The 15,637-nt window shown below is 40.3% G+C and overlaps 1 protein-coding gene across 6 annotated transcripts in view; it reads left to right on the top strand.

The window, feature by feature from the left end:
- Nucleotides 1-15,637, top strand: part of DLGAP1 (DLG associated protein 1) — a 287,890-nt gene that overhangs the window by 82,265 nt on the left and 189,988 nt on the right. For 5 of the 6 annotated variants that reach the window (XM_083748326.1, XM_083748327.1, XM_083748324.1 and 2 more), the window contains one exon: nucleotides 14,385-14,491. The gene's annotated coding sequence lies outside the window, so the exon portion shown is untranslated. Of the gene's footprint in view, nucleotides 1-1,213; nucleotides 1,309-14,384; nucleotides 14,492-15,637 lie in introns of those variants that run through there. The other variant, XM_083748323.1, reaches the window with a different exon arrangement.

The raw sequence follows: 15,637 nt of genomic DNA, 5'->3' as shown, positions 1-15,637 counted from the left end.
TAGGTGGCATACGCTCCCTCTGGATGACAAATGCCATCAAACTGACAGAGACTTGCTCTTGAGTAAGCATGCACAGAATCTGCATGCTTTGTGGGCAGTTGATGTTTTAGTGCTCTGTATCTGTCCTGCTGGGTGGCGGGTGGCGCTGTGGGTAAAACCTCAGTGCCTAAGACTTGGTTGGCGGTTTGAATCCCTGGGGCGGGTGAGCTCCCATCCTTCGGTCCCAGCTCCTGCCCACCTAGCAGTTCGAAAGCACTTTTAACTGCAAGTAGATAAATAGGGACCTCTTTATAGCGGGAAGGTAAACGGCGTTCCGTGTGCTGCGCTGGTGCTGGCTTGCCAGATGCAGCTTCGTCACACTGGCCACGTGACCCGGAAGTGTCTTCGGACAGTGCTGGCTCCCGGCCTCTTGAGCAAGATGACCGCGCAACCCTAGAGTCAGACATGACTGGCCCGTATGAGCAGGGGTACCTTTACCTTTACCTTTATCTGTCCTGCTAATATGGCTAATTAAAGGAGAATACAAGCTTACCAGCAAGATAGGAATTTGAATCCGCTTTAGCGACTGGAAGTGAAGAACCAGGGGTGGTTGCTATTCTAGGCTGATTCCCCTGTACCCCCAGCTAGTGTGGGGCTTTGGGAAGGAGGTTTGAGGCTCTGGCAGGGTCCTAGAACCCTCCTTCCTTCTTCCCAAAGTTGGGCAAGCACTAACTAGGCTTTAGGAAGGTGGCAAGAGGACTCTAGGACTTTGTCAGAGACTTCATGCTTCCTTCCCCAAGCCCAGTGCCTAGCAGTGCCATGCTTACCAGGCTTTGAGAAGGTCCCTGCGGTTTAACAGTTGTAATTCAGGATGTTGCGTGGCAGAGTAAGAAACCATGATGGCATTACATTTTCTGTGATGTTCCCATGTTTTTTGGGGATGGTTGATGAGTATGCCTACAGGTAGACTGCGTAACAGCAACCACAGAATGCTACAAAGCTAGCCATGGTCATCCTCACTCCTACTTTTCTCCCACTTTGATTGCAATCCTATACATGCTTACCTGGGAATAAAGCCCATTGAACTTTGGTGGCCCTACTTCTGAGCAGAAATATAAAGGGTTCCACTTATAAGCACACATTTTAAAAAAGGTTGCAAACTTCCCACTGTTAACTGCTTGCTAAGTTGTTTATCTGAATTTACCCAGTGTTCTGTTTTACTTGTTCCACACAGAAATCTGTGTGAGGAAGCAATGTATGAAGGCTCCTGTAACCACCATATTTTAAAAATAATTCCTAAGTGACTCATTATGCTCTGCCCTCCATCAGGTGAGCTATATTCCAGCACATCTAATGGCCTTATTTAAAAAAGAAATCAAATAGACTCACTAAACGGCTGTTGCTGCTCCTTATTGGTCCCTTATTGGCTCATTTCAGTGGCTGCTTTATCCTGCTTTGCTGTTTTATATGCTCTGCTTTTATTTTTTTGCTACATGGGCTTTTAAAAATTCATATATATTATGTTGGCCAGTTATTTTCTTAATTACCTTGAACACATAGTATAAAAAGTGAGATATAAATCTAGTAATGAAATAAACTATAAATATTCCATTAGGACTTGAGCCATAATGCCAGCTCTGAAATTGAATTTGATCACCCACTTGTAGTGATTCAGACATTCTGCATAGGAAGATATGCAAATGGTGTGAAAATAATCAGCACTGAGAATTCCAAGTCCCCTTTTTTTCAGTGTTCTGAAGAAAAATTGTCTGCAACTCACCCACTCTCCGCAGAGTTCAACAAATATAGAACATTCCTTGGGTACCGTAATTTGCCTTCCGTTCCTAAGAGAGGAAGCAGAATGGCTCTCATTTCAGACATGCAGATCTAAATATTTATACAGGAGGATTATTTTCCGATTAGGCCAGAAAAGAATTTGGCCTAATTTGTTGTATTGCTGCATTTATCAAGCAGTGTGTTCACAGTAGAGCATGACATTTGAGTTTTTCTGTCCTTGCAGATAAAATGATGAATGTTTTGTAGAAAACACAACCGCTCCATGAACAAACAGCCCCACCTTTCCAACCTGTAAAGATTAGAGCATCACTGAGAACAGTGAACACTGAATAGTTAAAGAAAACTGAGCCAATATTCAACAGCTTCACGTATCTGCAGAAATGTCTTGTCCAATATCAGCTGACTAGTTAAGATAAGCAGGGGAGGGGACTGCAGACAGTCCCCATATGAGCAGGATGCTGGTGGAAGCCATATTTACATCAAGGGGACTTGTGAGAGATTAGAAACATGAGCTTTTCATGTTTTATAAAATTCAAGGACTTTGCAGCATAGCATAATCTTATAGCATAAACCTGGAAGGATTTTACTGATGAGCCTCCTCTTAAATCTGAAGGGGCAAAATTGTTAATATATAATTCTTTCCCACTTTGCTTTTTCTGCCATTAATTTTCCTGCTATTAATTTCTTCTACTCCTTGCCCCAAACATTGATGAATACCCAATGTCAGTTTCCAATCTATAATCTGGAATGTGGCCTCTAACGGCCTTGGTCATTGCCATGCCAAACATTTTACTGGGTTAGTGGCAAAAAGCTGTTGAAGAAGAAACCCACGTAGTTGGCATTCATATACAGTCTTACCCAGGAGTAAGTGCCATGAACTTATTAGGACATGTGTATGGCTAAAGTAGTCTTGTAGTCTTAGATAAAAGGTTTGATAAGCAAAATGCAGGCTGGAGATTACATGGCACAAAAAACCAATAAACGGTCAAGCATTATCAGCAAGCGGGATTAGGGAGAAATGGAATTTGTCTTGCATTATGAGAGCACTTTAAAGCAAAAGTAAAACCTTCAGTAACAAAGCAGTGCAGTCTATATATTAACTTACATCGTCATTCAGATGGTGAAGATGAGTTGATATTGTGGGGCAGCTGCTTGCTGTATTATAGGGCTTAACCTTAACAATAAAACCTATTCATACTGGGAAAAAGGCTTATCATATCACAAAGAGTACCATCTCTAAATCCCAAGGTAACTAGGAAAAAACAAGTATTTCCTCTTTTAAACTGGTGATAAACTTTCATTTACAGAGTGCTAGATAAACGAAAGAATTTTTCTATGAAAAATAGACATTTGAGTCCAGGCACTCAGACTTTGGTAGGGGAGGGAAACAGGCCTTGCAGTTTACACTAATCAAAACGGTATTTAGAACAAATAAAACTGCCTTTTTCTGCACATTGCCAAATGCTCACACTTGTTTCTGCAATTGTATTGTAAAATTGAAGACTTAACTTGCACAGAGATCTCCTGAGCACTTCTGAAAGGATGTCTGCTATTAGTCTGACAAGACCAGTACATGTGGTTAGGATATAGGGCTGGCGAGAGCATATTAGTACCCTAACCAGTTGTTGGTTAAAGTTATCCAGCATATGTAACTGTTAAACTTGGTTAAGTGGAAATAAGAAGATGATTGCACCTTGTCACAAAACTGAACATTTCTTATTGGAAGAATAATAATTTATTATTCGTAGCCCACCCATTTGACTGGGTTGCCCCAGCCACTCTGGGTGACTTCCAACTTATATTAAAACACAATAAAACATTAAAATTGAAAAAACTTCCCTGTACAGGGCTGCCTTCAGATGTCTTCTAAAGGTTATATACCGTATTTTTCGCTCTATAAGACACACCAGACCACAAGACACACCTAGTTTTTGGAGGAGGAAAACAAGAAAAAAAATATTCTGAATCTCAGAAGCCAGAACAGCAAGAGGGATCACTGCGCAGTGAAAGCAGCAATCCCTCTTGCTGTTCTGGCTTCTGGGATAGCTGCGCAGCCTGCATTCGCTCCATAAGACGCACACACATTTCCCCTTACTTTTTAGGAGGGAAAAAGTGAGTCTTATAGAGCAAAAAATACGGTAGTTACTCATCTCCTTGACATCTGATGGGAGGACGTTCCACAGGGAGGGTGCCGCTACCAGAACGCCCTCTGCCTAGTTCCCTGTAGCTTCACTTCTTGCAGTGAGGGAACTGCCAGAAGGCCCTCAGTGCTGGACCTCAGTGTCTGTGCTGAACGATGGGGGTGGTGATCTCCTTCAGGTATACAGGGCCGAGGCCATTTAGGGCTTTAAAGGTCAGGACCAACACTTTAAATTGTGCTCAGAAATGTACTGGAAGGTTACCTATGCCATTTTGAGCTTGATTCAGACAACCTATAAGTATATATACTACAACTCCACAACATCTTCTCCACTGCCCAGTAAGCAAATCAGCAAATGAAACCTGGTTAGCTTTGCCACAGCCTGATGTGGCAAAATGGAGGTAGGCTTTTCAATGGTGGCACCAGTGATTTGGAATGCCCTTTCTATATAAATACAAGAGGCCCCATCACTATTGGCATTCCACTAGCACCTGAAGACACAGCTGTTTAGGAAAGCATTCCCCTGATCTTAAATCTTATCTTGAACTGATCCTAATGTTTTAACTGTTTTTAACTGACTAAGGTTGTTTTAATGTTCTGATAAAATTGTTATTTTGTATTTTAATTATGTATGGTTTTTGATAATTGTAGGGGGTATAAGGTGTGTGTATGTGTATGTGTATAAAGGGTTCCTCATGCACTTCCACATTTTTAAAGTTAGCTGCTGTTAACTTGTAAAAAGAGATTGCTCAACTGAATAATTTTAAGGCAGCTGAAAACATATTTGAAAAGTAAGATTTCAGAAAAACAGTAAAAATGGTATTATGGCTTCCTGTTTAGAAAGAAAAGCTATTATTCTCTTTGTTTGCTATCATTTTGCATTAAATTGGTGCCTGAATAGCTTTCATGCCTATAAAACATACTTCCTCTTCCATTAGACATCCTCTGTGTAGTACTGTTTTTGCTGGAAGTAATTACTGTTTCAGAGAAGTAATTATCAGCAGAAAACCTCAATCAAGATGAACTTCATTATTCTGTCAAGTTAGGGCTCCTTATTCAAGCCCTCTCACATCCTAGGGTATTAGTCTAATAAACCATAACAATATTTTAAGTGCCTTAAAAACAAACTGTTGTACAGCATAAGCATGATACCTTCTTGGTCCTACTCTGGCAAGGAATCCTATGTAAATTAAATTTTTTCAGGGTTGTGTGTGTGTGTGTGTGTGTGTGTGTGTACACACACACACACACACACACACAGAGAGAGAGAGAGACATTCTACCCACTTGAATTGATTTTATTGCAATGGTTATCTAAACATTCTATAGTTTTGTTCATTTAAAAATTACTGTGCTGCCTTTCATCAAAATACCAGTGTGGATCACAAAAATGCAAATATGTTCATCATAAAATGAACACATTAAAAAACCCACAGCAAAATCCAAAGTATCAGCCACTTCAAATGCCTGATTGCCACCTCAGGGTTTTCTTTTCTGTGAAGGGTGATGGTTTGTTTTTATTATATATTTTTATTATTGGACATCAGCCTGGAATCCAGTTGGTTGAAGGGCAGTTTAGAATTACCTAATGATGGTTTCTCATTGGAAACTACAGCTGGTAGAGATAAAGTAGCCACCAGGATGGTTTATGATTTGTGCTTTTCGGATCATATTATGCTGCTCTTTCATCAATTGCATGGGTTTCTGATTAACCTCCAGGCTCAAATCAAAGTGCTAGTTCTTAGCTATCAGAGGAATCAGTAATATATTTTAAACAATTTAGGACCAGGATATCTAAAATATTGCCTCCTCCTGTGTAAGGATGGGCAAGTATATCGATTTTGCTTTCTCATGGTTTCTCATTTTTCTGCTCTTTCAGCTTTCTACTTTCCACATGTTCATATCAGTTTGCCTTAAAAAAAACAACCCTCGTGAATTTTTATCAGCATTTCAGTACAAACTTATCCTAATGTGCAAATATGGGTTTGCGGTTTTATCCAGTATACACATTTTTGCAATGCAATTTCCTTTAATATAATGCATATTTTTATCCAATATATGCATTTTTATGAGCACTTTAGACATACAGTGGCACCTCTGGTTATGAACTTAATTTGTTCTGGAGGTCCATTCTTAACCCCAAACCGTTCTTAACATGAGGTGCGCTTTCACTAATGGGGCCTCCCGCTGCTGCCACGCAACTTACCTCGCATCCTGGGGCAAAGTTAGCAACCAGAAGCATTTACTTCCGGGTTAGCAGAGCTCGTTACCTGAAGCGTTTGTAAGGAGGGCGGTACATAACTCAAGGTCCCACTGTATTGTGTGTGTGTGTGTGTGTGTGTGTGTGTGCAGGCATATAACTAACTTGGAAGAACAATAACAACATTTGAAATAAATGACAGAACATGCTGTGTAGACTGCATGTATTTGTAACCGTGAAGGAATAGGTTCTTCAAACATCAAGATATTGTTTCTTTTTCATTATGAGTCAATTGAGGGGGCATGAATTCTCTATCAAATTATAGGGGGGATATGAATACCACCTGCTGGTGATAATACTACACTGGTGCATTTATGTACTTGAAGGTCAGTGTATTGTATTTTGAAAAAAACTAAAAGTTTTTATGCAAATATGTGAATGAATTGAGCTATGCCTGTTTCACAATTCTGAGCATGGAAAATGCATAAGATGTTGCCAGTGGCAGAGGAAGGGAGGTCGGTGGGGTCGGTCCGCCCCGGGTGTCATCCCTGGGGGGGTGACATTGCCGGCTAGCCCTGCCCCCAGGTGCACAGCATGTGTGCCGCTCTGGGTGCCAGAGCAGCTAGCTCCGCCTCTGGATGTTGCAGTTATAAGTTCTGTTCAATAGGTTTTGCTTCCAGATGAGTGTACATAGGATCATAGCCTTAGTATGCCACTAAGCTGATTCATTCTGTATGCTAGAAGAACTGATGCCTGTACTGTTGAAATAAATGTTTGGATGTGAAAATGAATTCTTTGCAATACAATCTAGGTGTTGCTGGATAGAAGGGTTTTGTTTTTTGTTTTGTTTTTTCGCTACAAGTCTCTTCTCAAGGAAAACCTACATTGTAAAAGTCTGTACTTTGGAACTTCCTGCCACAACAGAGATTGGGAAGCACAAAACACATTTTTCAAAGTGAACAGAAGAATGTGCTAAGAGGAATCAGTAATATATTTTAAAGTACCAGTACCTAGGGTATAAAAAGGCTTTCAGACACTTTTTAAATTTGAAAAGGAAAGAACAACTACAAATATCTATAAAAAACAGATTCCACAACTGTGGGATATACCACAGGACAATGGCACAAAGGACCACCATTCTAGATAAAATGGATCTGAAAACAGCAAATGGTGTCTGAACCCGGATGGTTTTTAGGTGCGCATGAATCCATTAACAATTTCTCTTTCATATTGATTATACTAGCATTGTTTGGCTAGTGAGCAAAATTTTATTTTCAAAATACTGTAAGATGTCATTTTGAAATTGAATGAAAAAAATCATTTTTTAAATCTTTCTTTCAATAAAGCAAAAACATTACTTTATATGTTGAGATGGTTTGCAAAACAAAACTCCAGCTGAAACCCAGCAGTCCATTTTATTTAGTCCTAGGGGTGAGGGAACTGTAAAAACGTACATCTGGTTTCCATGTATTGCTAAACCGAGCTGTAGCTTTGCAAACTATGGCTTAACTATAGTTAGGAAATTCTGGCTGCTGCACTGCTCCCCTGCTGCTGCTGCTGCTGCTGCCACCATGCTTCTGGGAGCTAAGCCATGGTTTGACCTAGTGTTGCATCTGAACCCAGGCTTGTGATTTGTCTTGCTCCAAACCACAAGCTGTAAATAAGTTTTGTTCTGGACTTACTGCTTTTAGTTTGGAGAAAGCAAACTATGAGCCCAGGTTTGAACACTGAGCCAAACTATAACTTAGCTTCAGGTAGCATTCCTGTTAAAGGGGTGGGGGGGGGGGGCAGAATGGCCATTTATTTGCCCACCAGCACGCTTCCTCATTCATGCTTAGCAATGGTATAGTACAGTGCTTTGTGTAAATGAGGCCACACACACACAACTTCCCTCTTACTCAAGTAACAAATCAATTGTCAATAATTTAAGGAAAATGCAGAAGACCTGAAGATTTTCTAAAATGTTTCTGAGGTTATCTCACATCAACTTAATCCATTGATAAGTGTGAAGGAAGTTCCTGGTTCAAGGCTGCCCCCTGAAGGTGGAGCTTAGAAGGAGACTGAGAAACAGCTCAGTGTGTGTACCATATTTAATCAAGAGTTACTTGTCTTGATAAGTTGTAGAATATCTTGATTAAAGGCCCTTAATGACATATTAATTGCTGTGTCATGTAGCTATTAGTTATATATATATGTATATACACACACACACTCTGTATGAATGTTTCAGTTCTAATCATATAACATCATTGTTTCATATGAAAAGTAACCTATAATGTAAATTTAGCACCAAATCCTTATTCTTTGATTGCTAAAGTGGTTACAAAGCAGACTTGATTGCACCAGACTGTTGAGTCATTCATACATGACAAGTGCTCTAAGATGTTTATGTGGAAATGAATACAGTATTAGCACAGGATGAGGGACAGCATTCTTTAATCATTCAGAAAACTTGATGAAATGTAGATTTACAATTAATGAGGTATCACATATGCTGATCTCTTTAATTATATGCTCAACAGTCTCTATCAGCCATCATTCAATATACACAGAAAGGATAAACCATCAGCAATAAGCTGACATGGTATTGTTAGTTTAAATATTGTAAATCTAAATTTATGGGAGCAACAATATCTTTAATATTCTCTTAATGTTTTATGGTAGCATTTCCCAAACTGATCACCTCAAGGCGTTTTGACCTGCAACTTCTATCATCCTCAGCCAGCATGACCAATGGTCAGGGATGATAGGTGCTATAATATTAACAACATCTGGAAAGCCACAGTTTGGGGACAGCTTTTTATAGTTTTCAGCCTGCATATTTTTTCCAGCTGTGATCATTTATAATTACTTTGATAGAGTAAAGCTGTAGGAGTGGTGATAATAAGAGCATGGACGATCATAGTAGTGACTTGCAGCTTCCAATCTATAGAATTTTTATTTCATTTGTGGTGGTGTTATGCAATTCAAGGTCATGTGCAGGATAAAATAAAAACATGGACACCCATGGCATTTGTAGTTATTTTATAAATTTCTACTCTTTCTTCCAAAATTGGTTTGAGACAAATGCTTTCAGGGTTTATTTACACATGCATAGGCATCACTTGATTGCTCAGCAGTGGATAATTGTACCTCAATGCTCCCCAAACCCACTCCCCAAAATAAAGACAAGATGACACAGTAATTAAGGTTAATGTTAATGGGCGTAATTTAGGCCACAACTTTATTGATTATAGAATGTGAGCAGTATTGGCTTAGGCATTTCCAAACAAACTATATCTGACTTCCGGCCTGCTTTGCTGGAAGTCTGCTAAGGGTAAACCACAAAGGGGGAGCCCTGCCTACGTGAACCGACTTGAGCATCCCCTGGGTTCCCTGGGGTCGTTGCATGGCCCTAGCCTAGCCCCTCTGTGGGCTTCGGACAAGAGCCAGACCCCCAGATTCCTTTAACTGAATACCCTAGAGCATGGAGGGGCAGGTGATGGCCGCACCTCCCCTCCCCTCCACACCTCTATTCCAATGCCTAACTGCCAAACCTTACAGAGTTATGGAAATTGCTGAGAGGTAGGTGAAAACCAAGTGGCCAAATGCCAATCTGCCAAATGGAAAAAATTCCTACCTGGCCCCCATTTCAAAACGGGCAACCGAACAAAGTTCAAAGCAAGGCCAATAGCCAAACCTTAAAAAAGGAGTGGGAGGGTGGGAGAACCACGGTGTAAGGCAAAAGGGAACGAAATAGCATCGCACCGGGGTTTAAATCGTCCCGGCCATGCCGGACGTTGTCCTGCCAACGCCGAGGTGGGAGGAAGTGTGCCCAGGAGGCCAGCACGCCACACGCCCCTGCTGTGAGGCAGAAGCGACTTCTAGGATGAACATGTGAATAGTTCAGTCTTGTGATTAAGGTCTCAACATTTGTGTTCAATCTGTGCTGGTTCATTTGTAGTCATTTTTATTCTCAAATCAGCACAGATTTAGTGGACAAGCATTTTTAGTCATAATATCATTCCCCAATCGCATGGTCTCTTTTTGCAGAGGGGACAATAAGGCTGACATTCCCAAGACTACTTGCAATTGTGATACAACGTTAATCTAAATAACCAGAATAAGCAACCATTCTTTATTGTTGTTTTGGTTTGGTTTAATTATTTACTTGTGTTTTGTCTTGTATTTTATTCTGTGAACTGCTCTGGGATTTCTTGATGAAGAGGAGTATATAAATTATTATTATTATCACCATCACCATCATCACCACCACCAGTGGACCAGTTGGACATTGCTGTGACTTTGTATTCTAAAAATATCACAAAGCATAAAATTAAAACTATTTTCCAGGAGTTCCCATTAATGTTATTCGACCTCATGCTAGAATAAATAAATGATAGATTGAATGAAAAATTGCCTGCCATAATTTGAGCATACTGACTAAAACTTGATCTATGATGTATGTTATGATTTTTTTTGGAAGAGAACACCAGGACATTCACTTCATGTTCCCAAATGCTAAAACTGTCTATCCACCTGCTCCTGGCAATCCTGAAGAAGATAAACAGCTTGTTAGGGTAATGAAATCCATAAATGTTTTCTTACAGGAAATTAGTTTTAGAGGCACATGTAATCAGTGTGAGCCATGCTATTTCCTTTCAAGTTGGAATGTTGAGAATTGGCTTAGCATGATTCATACAGATAGATGATGCATGCTTGGTGGCCTTATGGATGGGGAAAGTGGCTTACACCAGAAGGGTTGCCTTGCTGAATACTGCAGTATACTGGGATGGAGAGTGGAAGGGGCACCAAAGTGTGGTTGGTGTGATGCAAACATGCCTGTGGAGCCAATCTGGTGCTCCTGCTGGCACATTAGCATTGCACTGACCTCACCATTGCCCCCCTATCCATCCTGCTGCTGCACCAGCCCAGCCAGATAGAAATATAAAGATTGCTTCAGCCCCACCCCGCCGTCGAATGCTGCATATGACTCATTGGGCTCCTCATCCCAATTATGCCCCCATTCTTTCCAGCCACCATATCCTTCCTAAACAGTATACCACAGCCTAACTTAAGATTATCCATTGCATTGCCAATGCACTATTTTGTTGTATGGTTATTTTTGCCATGTGTTTTATTTTTTTTACCCCTAACTCTCTGGTGTGTTTTTTCTCAACCAACTTTTAAACTGAAAAAAGAATAATAAATCCTAATGCAGTTTGTTGATCAGTTCAACTTTACCTTTCAGCCATAATTGAAAGGAAGCTTTCAGCTCTAGGATGAAAGTCGTGAATAACAAACCCATTCTGTAACATGAGGAATTCTTGTGACTTCCCCTGGGATTCACCCCAGGAAGAGACTGGAGAGGACTTTGGGCTCGTGGCTTCTCATTCACTTCCTCTCCCAGTCTCTGTGGCCCTCTCCTTGCTCTTCTCACCAAAAAGTGCACTGGAGAATTTTATAATACTTTGAATATGGCATCTCACCTTACTTGAGGAGATTAACCAATTGTTAACTCTGTATGACAGCTCCAAAAGGCTACAGAGAGAAATATCTGTGTTCACAGAAAGAAGGTACATTATTAAAAGTTTGTATACTTCCTGACTGAGGAATCAACATGCTGTTTCATTTTCTCATTGAAATCACTCATAGTGGCAACCAGCATGCTAAACTATGGCTCTACCAACAGCTATCCATGAAATGAAATTTAAATAAAGCTGCCATATCAGTATTGCTCCACTGGACCCTCTTTGTTTTGCACAAATAAAGTAAGCCCATTAAAGGTAGTTGACATGACTAACTTACATCCATTAATATCAATGGGTCTACTCTGAGTAAAGCATATTTGGCTGCACCCAACTGTCACTAAGCCCTTTTCTTCCATTGATGTGTGACAAACCAGAGACATGTCAATTGCTGTTACATGGGTAAAATTTATTTTAATGGCAGAAGAGGGTTAGAATGTGTTTTATTAATTAATTTTCTTCTGAGTTGCATATTGAATGGCTTTTATATGAATTGTGAAGCACTTTCAGACAAAAGTTGTGTGCGGGCATTGTGGCAAAGGGATGATGCGAAAGAATAATTATTGTCGGTGTAAAAATAGTAGCCTAATAATTACGTGAACCATAATACTCTGTTGTTGACTTTAAGGATATTCAAATGGGTGTAAGTAAATTATAGTATTAAAGGATGCAAGTTTGTGCTGTGAGTCATGCTGACCAACAGAGTTTAAATTCAGTTGGCTAGCAGAATAAGTAATTGCCTGACTATGGTTTAAAGAGCTATTCTGGTCATATTAATTATAGAGAAGAAAAACTGAATATGTGTGTTTTTAAGGTAAAGAGGTATGTGGGTGTAGAGAAATATGACTGCGTGAGTACAGCAGCAAGGAGACAGAATGTGATTTTGCAGTACATTATTGTGGGATTTAATACGAAAATCTGAACGCTTTGGAAAAAAGAATTCTGAAATAGCATGTTATAATTCTGCAACCTTGTGCAGTAGTTGATGACAGGGACATATACCGGAATTGTTTGGGTATTTGTAACACTTTCTTAACTCATTGTGTATGGGAGGCAGATGAGTGGTATCTTTTTATAGCAGAGGAGAAGTTGATGGGGAAAACACTTCTGCAAAGAACCTTATTACGATTTGCTCTGATACAGTGGGTTTTCCCAGGGAAACAACAAAAACAAAACCTCTCAGACACGGAGCTTTAAAGCCCAGATCTTTGTCTAGAAATGTAGCACAAAAGGAAGACTAGATGAGCCCTATGTTGAGCAGAGGAATGACAGGGAAAGAGGCTTCTTAGGTCTTTCCCTTTCCACATTTGTCCCCTCAAAAACATCTTGCACTAGATGAGGTTTCCCCCCCTCTCTGCAGAAGAAATGGTATGGAAGCCCCATGCCAGTTTGTGGTTTCTTTTGGGGGGGGGGAGGTTTTAGTAGGAACAGTTTAAAGGCACACTATCCCACTCCTCTTGTACTCCCATTCACAAATTTCAGTGTTGATTTTCAGCAGCAAGAGGGAATGTCAGGTATCTGCATGTCTAGTTTATCTCTAAATTTATGGGATCAGTCTTTTCTGAGATCTGAAAACATGAGTAACTTATGCAGGCTTGTTAACACAAAAATAAATGGGCCAGATATGCTGATGCTGTATCTCTGGTAATGTATATGCTTTTGACCTGATTTATACTACAGTGGACACTCGGGTTCCGAACGTGATCCGTGTGGGAGGCACATTTGCAACCCGCAGTGTTCACAACCCACAGCGCCACATCTGTGCACGCGCAGGTCGTGATTCGGCGCTTCTGCACATGCGCAAAGTGAGATTTAGCACTTCTGCGCATGCGCGAGCACTGAAACCCGGAATTAACCCGTTTTGGTACTTCCGGGTTCGGCGCGGTGCACAACCTGAAATCAGACAACCTGAAGCATCTGTAACCCGAGGTATGACTGTATTGGTGAACTACAGAAGTTCAGTTTCACTGCCACTTGTATTCAAGGATCGTGATGCATTAATATTTTCTCTAGGTGATTATTACTATGCATTGGTCCTTAACTGTTATTAGCAGAGAAAGGAAGAGATGATATACAGGTGCCTTTTTAGGAATTAAAAGTAAGTGATTAGAACAACAGGTAAACAGCAGTACATCAGTTGTAGCCCTTTGGGCTCCAGAATGCTACCAAAACAATACAAAATAAATAACATACCTTGATAGCACAAGTGTTGTAAAAACTCATGTTTGGACAACAATACACTTGCTCTTCTTCTGTATCGTTCCGCAGCACATTTGAATTGATTTTTAACTTGATTCTATTAAACACCTTTCTTTAGCTGCTTACAGCAGAAGTTTTAGAATCAGCACCTGCAGAATGCTTGTCTTCTCCAGAGCTCTTGCCATACTCCTTTTAGAATATGGTTCACCTTGCATTCAGATTTCACTTATGCTTCCCACGCTATTGGTGCTTAAATCTTCCTAGGCAGGTGCAATTTGTTTGGGCCTGTTTGCGTGGTGACAATTTGCTTTCCTCCAATCAAGAAAAAAGAACCACGCTGGATTTAAGCCTAAGGACAATTACATTATGCAACACTATCAACATTTAACTCCCCACCCCCTTTCCCAGGTCAAATGAAGTTGCTGTATGTGGAAGTACTGCCGTCAAAACTCCTCACTGTTGAAGTGCCATTTAAGGCTGAATGAGACAAGTTGGATAGATTGCTGGTTTCAACGTTGCTTATAGGCTAGCAGCATTAATTGTTACATTTGGTTGCATTTCAGAACAGCCAAGAATCAAACATCACAAGTGACATTCTGCACTGAGAACTGCACACCATTTTCATCTCCTAAACACGCAACAAGTGAAAATGGGAAACTGACTACTGGAGGTATGGTTTCTTTTATTTCTTTCACTGCATACGGTTGTTCAGAAATTTGACAGAAGATGTCTAGTGAACATGCTCTCATCAAGGCCAGAAGGACTCTAGCCCCAGCTTCATTCAGCACCTGGCTAAGACATGCCTTGCATCTTATGAACATGGAGTGATTGATGATCACATTCCACAACCACCTGGTCTGGTTTCATGATGTTGTTTTTAGTTGCTGCAGGCACATTTATAATGTAATCATGCCTAGTCTAAAGGTTACATTTATTGGCATTTGATAATTTCTCATTATTATTCATTGTGGATCATCCCTAGATGTGATCAATGTTTGATGTTTCTTATTTTTTGAGGCTGTTTGTGGTTTTGTGATGTTAACACATTACTGCGGCTTATGGCTTTGCACTGGCCTGGCATTCATTGCACCAAATCCAAAGCATCTATTTTCCTGCACAGCAGCATGTAAGCTCATAAAACGTAATTCTTTGGATTTGCTTTTAATGCACCTATACAAATTATGTCCCCGAAGAGGCAACAGCATTTAATTTTATATGCATTATAGGCTCCCTTCAGCCAATAAAAGCATCCGCATTAGATCTGTGTGGTGTTTTATTTCACCTTGGGGATTTCCTTTGGTAGACAATGAGCTGTGTTCATCAAAGGCACCGTTTGACAGTCTCGGGAGCATTCTTAATGCTAATTATTTTACCTTGCTGCCTAAGAAGGTCCAATAGATTTTCTTAATTGACGGCAAAGGTATCCTTATATCAGAAGGACTGATGGTGCAGATTATGAGTAGTGTTGTTTTAAATGCAGAAATAAAAACTTAAGCCTCCAGTAATGAATAATTTAGGTTAGTGTTGGACATAGCGTGAACCTCTTAGTTCTAAAGGCTGGAGAAAATGTAGCTTGTCAGAGGGATGGCAGCAAAACCCTCCTCCCGGTGGTGCTTGATCTCTTCTTGCTTATAATGTTGGAGGTTATTCCATAATCAGGCTGGCCATCATATTGTCAGCCTCCCTGTCATTTCCAGTGTCTACCAAGTATTGCGTATTCTAGTGCCTACCGAGTATGCACATGTGTGGGCTGATCTCCACATGGTAAGCAATTCTAAATGTCACAGGCCAGATAAGAATCAGTTGCCATGGGGAG

Source organism: Podarcis gaigeae, assembly GCF_964106915.1.
Source record: "Podarcis gaigeae genome assembly, chromosome: 7".
Lineage (NCBI taxonomy): Eukaryota > Metazoa > Chordata > Lepidosauria > Squamata > Lacertidae > Podarcis > Podarcis gaigeae.
This window is presented reverse-complemented; position numbering and strand designations above follow the sequence as displayed.